The sequence below is a fragment of the Gymnoscopelus braueri genome (genome assembly GCF_963280865.1).
Source record: "Gymnoscopelus braueri genome assembly, chromosome: 21".
Classification (NCBI taxonomy): Eukaryota; Metazoa; Chordata; class Actinopteri; order Myctophiformes; family Myctophidae; genus Gymnoscopelus; species Gymnoscopelus braueri.
Genome location: NC_137623.1, coordinates 914,816 through 922,813, shown reverse-complemented (window position 1 = coordinate 922,813; position 7,998 = coordinate 914,816).

Below are 7,998 nucleotides of genomic sequence, written 5' to 3'. Positions count from 1 at the left end.
TGACGCTAGTGGTGTGGGGGTGGGGGGTGTTCTCTCACAACCGTGGCCGGAGGGAGAGAGAGTGGTGGCATACTTCAGCCAGAAGCTTAATAAAGCTGAACGGAACTACTGTGTCACCCGCCGGGAGCTCCTGGCAGTAGTACTTTCTATCAGACACTTCAAGCACTACCTGTGCGGCCTCCCCTTCGTTACAAGGACTGACCACTCAGCCCTCCAGTGGTTAATGACTTTCCGGGAGCCAGAGGGGCAGGTCGCCAGGTGGCTGGAGGAGCTACAGGAGTACGAGTTCAAGATTGAGCACCGGCCTGGGGCTCGCCACTCCAACGCAGACGCCCTCTCGCGTCGGCCGTGTGCGGCGAAGGGATGCCGCTACTGCGAGCGGAGAGAGGCGCGGGAGCTGGAACGGCGTGCGGAGGGGGAGGAGTGCTCGGCCGTCAGACGGGTCGAAGAGGTCGTCTGCAGGGAGCTGCAGACAGTGACAAACGCTGAATGGCGACACGAGCAAGAGAGCGATCCAGATCTACAGCCTGTCTTGCAGTGGGTGGAGGCCCAGCAGCGTCCACCATGGGAGGTGGTGGCTTGCAGACTTCTGTCGCCGCTGTGACCTCTGTGTTGCTCGCAAAGGCCCCACTGGGCGCTCACAAGCACCACTCCAACAGTTCCCTGTGGGGTGCCCCATGGAGAGGGTGGAGATTGACATTACGGGGCCGTACCCACGCTCTGACGGGGGCAACTGCTACGTCCTCTCCGCTATTGACTATTTCATCCCGGTTGTTCGCTGCCGTGTGCGAACGCCTGGGCATACACAAGACCCGCACTACCCCGTTGCACCCTCAAAGTGACGGGTTAGTGGAGAGGTTCCACCGGAACATGGGAGATCAGCTGGCCATCGTCACCTCCCGGCACCAGCGAGACTGGGACAAACACCTGCCCCTGGTGCTCATGGCGTGTCGTTCTGCGGTGCAGGAATCCACAGAGTGCACACCGGCTCTCCTCATGCTGGGAAGAGAGCTGCGCACCCCGGCCGAGCTGATCTTCGGTCGCCCACCTGATGCCCCGGCGGTCCCTGCAGGGCCGGAGTATGCCAGGAAGCTGCAAGACCGCCTGGATTCAGCCCATCGCTTCGCCCGGGAACAGCCCAGCCCGGGAACGCACGCACGCACGCACGCACACACACGCGTGCGTGCGTGCGTGCGTGCGTGCGTGCGTGCGTGCGTGCGTGCGTGCGTGCGTGCGTGCGTGCGTGCGTGCGTGCGTGCGTGCGTGCGTGCGTGCGTGCGTGCGTGCGTGCGTGCGTGCGTGCGTGCGTGCGTGCGTGCGTGCGTGCGTGCACTTGATCTACACTCCTGTGTTTTTATCTCACATAACTTCAACCAGGTAGAGTCTTGTTCCAACAGGTCCTAATGCCCCTCTGTCACCACAATACCTGTACCTTAACAACACTGTCTGTCTGTCTGTCTGTCTGTCTGTCTGTCTGTCTGTCTGCCTGCCTGCCTGCCTGCCTGCCTGCCTGCCTGCTGTCAACAGATCTACAAGCTCACAACATATAATGTCTACTGTCAAACTGAACAATAATAACAGATCTGCAAGCTCACAACGCATCATAGGGGCGGCCATAGCTGAGTGGTTAGTGAGCCCGCCTAGGGAACCAGAGGCCCTGGTTGCCCCAGGTTCGATTCCAGGCTATCCCAGCATATGTGCCGATGATATGAAATTTGTCCCTGAGCAAGACTCTTAACCCCAATTGCTCACAGGTTCTCATTGGAAACAAGACCGCAAGGACTTTCATGAACGACCTGTTAAAAGGAATTATCCTTATCCTTATCATGTCTACTGTCAAACTGAACAATAACAGATCTACAAGCTCACAACGCATGTCTACTGTCAAACTGAACAATAACAACAGATCTACAAGCTCACAACCCTTCATGTCTACTGTTAAACTGTACAAAAACAACAGATCTACAAGCTCACAACTCATAATGTCTACTGTGAAACCGAACAAAAACAACAGATCTACAAGCTCACAACGCATCATGTCTACTGTTAAACTGAACAGTAATAACAGATCTACAAGCTCACAACACATCATGTCTACTGTCAAACTGAACAATTATATCTACCTCAATGATCATAATACAAAACATGTGAATATAAAGGAACCAAATGGACCCATACATTTCAACAGTACAAACAGAGCGGATATGAACACAGGTGTGTGTTGACATTTTAACTTGTACTCAGGTCCAACTTGGAGATAATTAAGTTGAACCCCTTGAACCTCTCAGTTCTGGTTAGAACTTTAGCAGAAAATATCGGATCTACAAGCTCACAATGTGTCACAATGCAACTCTTATGTAGAGCAAACCTTTTACATCTGTAAACATGTGATGTGAAGATAAAGTTGATTCTGATTCAGCTTCAAACAGACGTACGCTGAGATCACCACAATTGTCGTTATTTATTAATCTATTGTGACTTTGACTTGAGCGTACGATAAGCTCAAATCTCACGTCTGGTCTCAGGTGTAGGTTTAGGTTTATCATAGACATGTGGTGAAGCATTGTCTGGCATTCTGACAGACATTTAAACATTATGCAGCAGACAATGTTCACTTCAAATGATGTAACCTTAAGTAGCTACGTAAGTATCCCTAACATAAATAGGTAGTTGTAATTAAGGGGTTAACAGGTGACATAATTACAAGCATTCAAAAGTGAGGTATTAAAAACAATCTATTAGGTCGGATGCTCGAATTGAAGCTGGTTTCTACGTTCAAATTGATGAATCAGGGTCAATGTGAGGGCTGTGCCCCGGTAGCTCACCTGGTAGAGAACGTACCACAGCTGGTCGTGGTTAGAATCCCTCCTGAAGATCCATGTTGCAGGTCGTCCTCTCTGTTTCCTGTCTTTCCTGTCTCTCTACTCACTGTCCAAATAAAGCAGACAATGAGTGTGTGTGTGTGTGTGTGTGTGTGTGTGTGTGTGTGTGTGTGTGTGTGTGTGTGTGTGTGTGTGTGTGTGTGTGTGTGTGTGTGTGTGTGTGTGTGTGTGTGTGTGTGTGTGTGTGTGTGTGTGTCTCAACAAGCCCACATTCACACAACCCATGTTGAATATAATTATGAATCCAGTTATGATTTTATTCCATAAGTCTTACCTGTGTTGTTGAGGTTCAGTCTAAGAAGACGTTTCCTAGTGCTCTAGATGTCTTCATAGCTCTCACAGGACTTGATACAGGACCTGACCATAAAAGGAAACACATTCTCAGGTGAGAGTTTGATTGGTTTAGAACAGCGGTCAGATGTGTCCATACATTCAGGTAAACATGACCTTATAAAACCTTGGAGTAAGGAGAAACGTACTAATATTCTTCACTCTAAAATAACCCAAAATGAATGAACTCCACCTGGAGTGTCCATAGTCCAATGTCCATAGAGAATATATATATCCCACCTGAAAGATGCTAATTAAACTTTATAACTTGCCTGGGACCATTCCATGCTTCATCTTGCTGTCTAAAATTATATTCCTTGGCTTGCAAACAGCCAAAACTTGTGTAGCCGATGAAACACAACGGCTTTGCATTGATGACACCAGGTATAAGAAACTCATGAAGTGCGTTCGGAAATACAGCACTGAACGGCGCGCACTGGCCAATACAAACTAATAGGCGAGTGCGCTTTGGTGCGCAATTTCCGAACGCACATTGCTGTCCAATGTGCCCATATTCATCTTTAAATGCCCTGTTTTCAGCACTGTCACATATCTTTTATACATATCTTTTATACTCTTTATACTTTTGGATAGTGTCATTGTGGGATCGCTAAAGCGATCACACTAATGTTATTGCCACTATTTATTATTAGTGTGGTTGCAACCAGACTATAGTAATCTTCACACTTTATTAGTGTGGTTGCCCGAATGGGCAACCAGACTATTGTTATAGATAAACTTTATTCCTTCTTTCTTTATTTATAGATAAACAATATTTCAAACCGCATCTCCTCCCACAGTTTATTTTTCCCAATTTAGGGCCATATGTCAAAATGACCGGCCTCACCGGGAATCGTGCGCTTGTATTTTGCTAAGAGATTGGTTGCATAGTTTTATTGATATTGATTTATTAGTGCATTAAATGTCCCCTTCCACTTTAATGGAAAAGTGAAAAAACTCAAATTCAAGTATTTTTTGCTCTGAAACCGTAAGAGCTATAGTTACCAGATTTGGTGGGGAGGTTCATGATTTAGTCCGAAATTATTTTTAAAAAAAACATTACACCAGTCGGCCTCATGGTGGCGCTATAACAGCCCACTTTACGTTTTGGCCTATAACTCTTGAACCGTAGGTCCTAGAATAAACATCTTTTTTCCCCTAGATTCCTAGACAACTAGAATGTTGGCTACCATTTGAATTTTTGAAATAATTTGTACTTTTAGAGATATTTCACTTTTAATTGCCTAAAAATCAATTATTTTCGTTTTTTGGGCGGTGTAGCCGCCCCTATAAGTGGGGTTGGGACACCTCATTAGTACACTTTTGCTGTACTGTGATTGGCTCATTAGTACACCCCTAGCTGTACTGTGATTGGCTGACTCTATTGGCTGACTCTATTCAGCACTGTGATTGGCTAGCGAGACACATGATGACATTAATAACCTATAAATAGGACTATAAACTTTAAAAAAAAACATCACTGTGATGACCACACCGCCCACTTCACACTGGGTGTGATTTTTGACCTCTAACTAGTCCTTCATACTTTTAGCTACAAACTCCGTTCCAACTCTACAACGTTCGGCCTACTTAGGACATGTCGCTGTCGGCTACCATTTGAATTTTTGATCTGAATTCAATTTTTAGAGATATTTCACTTTGAATTTCCCCATTGAAATGAATGGGATTTTCCACCCGTTCCACCCGTTTTTCGACGGCAAACTAGTCCTTCATTATTTTAGCTACAAACTCTGTTCCAACTCTACAACGTTTGGCCTGAAATAATTTGTACTTCTTAAACCTTTCAAACCTTTCAAACCTTTCAAACCTTTAGAACCTTTAGAACCTTTAGAACCTTTAGAACCTTTAGAACCTTTCACATCTTTCACATCTTTAGAAACTTTAGAACCTTTCAAACCTTTCAAACCTTTCAAACCTTTCAAACCTTTAGAACCTTTAGAACCTTTCAAACCTTTCAAACATTTAGAACCTTTAAAACATTTCACATCTTTCAAACCTTTAGAACCTTTAGAACCTTTCAAACCTTTCAAACCTTTCAAACATTTCAAACCTTTAGACCTTTCAAACCTTTAACTCTACTAACACTATCAATACTCAATACCATCAACATTCTTAGCGATCCCACACTGTTTCTTCAGGAACAGTACTTTCTAGTTTCTCTTGTTAACTAGCAGATTAATGTTTAGCGATCTCAAGCAGTCTGTCTCTCTCCATAAGTAGCAGCTGCAATCCATCCAGTAACGACCAATTTATGCTTCGACATACAACGGTCAGTGCATGGTGGGAAAAGTACTCAGATATTTTACCTAAGTGAAAGTATCAATACTGCAATATAGAAATACTCTGTTACAAATAAAAGTCCGGAATTCAAAATTTACTTGAGTAAAAGCACAAAAGTATTAGTATCAAAATGTACTTAAAGTACCAAAAGTGAAAGTACTAATGTTTGAAAATAGCAGATCTACAAGCTCACAATGTGTTGTGATGCGATGCATTGTGAGCTTGTAGATCGGCTATTTTCAAATAGCCTATGTAGGCCTATAAAATAGGGCTAAAGTGGTTAATGTATGTTTTATAATATAATAATTGATAATTGCAAAGTAACTAGTAACTAAAGTTTTCAAATAATTGCCGTTGGGGTGTAGTGGAGTAGAAGCAATACAATAGTACTGAAAATTGGCAATACTCCAGTAGGCCTAAAGTAAAAAATACCTAAGAATTTTACTTAAGTACAGTACTTGAGTACATGTACTTAGTTACTTTACACCACTGACAACGGTGTTGCGCCCCGAATATATTCAATCTGCGCTGCAGTGTGAGCTTGTGGATCTGCAAAGCGATCCTGATGAATCATGCTTAATAATGTGACGTTGTAGCCTACGTCTGGCATTGGCAGAAGGGGTATAATGAGAATAAAAGTAAAATCATTCCAATTATTGAATGATTATAATTATAACTACAAAGTACTGTTCCTGAAGAAACAGTGTGGGATCGCTAAGAATGTTGATGGTATTGAGTATTGATAGTGTTAGTAGTGTTAAAGGTTTGAAAGGTTCTAAAGGTTTGAAAGGTTTGAAAGGTTTGAAAGGTCTGAAAGGTTTGAAAGGTGCTAAAGGTTCAAAAGGTTTGAAAGGTTTGAAAGGTTTGAAAGGTTTGAAAGGTTCTAAAGGTTTTAAAGGTCTAGGGTTCTAAAGGTTGTCGGTGTTGAATAGTGTAAAATGTAGTTTTCTAGGGTAAAACTGTGGTTGCTAGGGTCTGATAGCCGGTTGCTAGGTTCTAATAGGTGGTTGCTAGGGTCTAATTGGTGGTTGCTAGGGTAAAACAGGTGGTTGCTAGGGTCTAATAAGCGGTTGCTAGGGTCCAATAGGGGGTTGCTAAGGTCTAATATGCTATATGGTCTAATATGCGGTTACTATGGTAAAACAGGTGGTTGCTAGGGTAAAACGGTGGTTGCTAAGGTCTAATCGGTGGTTGCTATGGTCTAATATGATGTTGCTAGAGTCTAAGAAGCAGTTGCTAGGCTCCACTGTAGCTAAATAGGATTTCCCCATTGAAATTAATGGGATTTTTTTAGCAGTAAAAAGTGAAATATCTCTAAAAGTACAAATTATTTCAAAAGTTCAAATGGTAGCCAATATGTCCTAAGTAGGCTGAACGTTATAGAGTTGGAACGGAGTTTCGAGCTAAAAGTATGAATTTCTCCATTGAAATGAATGGGATTTTTTTAGCAGTAAAAAGTGAAATATCTCTAAAAGTGCAAATTATTTCAAAAATTCAAATGGTAGCCGACATGTCCTGAGTAGGCCGAACGTTGAAGAGTTGGAACAGAGTTTGTAGCTAAAAGTATGAAGGACTAGTTAGGGGCCAAAAAATGGGGGGAAAATGGGGTGAAGATAACATTAGTGTGATCGCTTTAGCGATCCCACAATGAGGACGGTAGGCTTTGGTACATGGTCAGTCTTGGAAGGGGGGGAAACCGCTCGTTTACGGTTTATTATGCCACCTAATTAGAGCCCGACCAATGCCAGATTTCTGGGTCCGATGCCGATACCGATTTTGAGAGTCCTGGACCACCGATTGCCGATGTTTTTGACCGATATTTTGTAATTAAATAAAATAATAAAAAAATAATTTCAAAAACGTATAAACTTAGTTTTTTCATTAAAGTTAAGAATACAAGATTGAGAACATTTAAATAAAATGCAATCACATTATTACAAATAAACACGAATACGATTATTTGAAAACTTTAGTTACTAGTCACTTTGTAGATTTTAATGATTGTCTCCGCCGTAGGTGGAGAGTATGTTTTCGCTTCGTCCCGCCGTGTGTTAGCATGGCCCCTAGCCAAGCTAACATTGGTCAAGCTCCACGTGACACGTGTCAATATGTTGACACCAATGCCTTTGATTGGCTAGAGGGACGTATGACGAAATAAAACCCTATAAATAGGTGTGTCACTTCAAAAAGCCATTTATGTTATTTGAAGTGAGGTAAGACAGGATCAATTCCAACAGGATTGGAACAGTACCTTCCAGTTCAAATCACCCGTCCGTGCGTGTGTGTGTTCCTCTGAGAACACCTAACATTGTCAGTTTTACGTGACATCACAATTTGTGATATAAATATATAAATAACTTAGATAGGAGAGGCTGAGATCACACAATGAAACTAACTCCCATTATGCAAACTAAAGAAGCAGCAAATGAGAATCTGAAACCTGATGAAGACGCAAAGGCGCAGAAGGCCAAAGCTAAGAAACAGA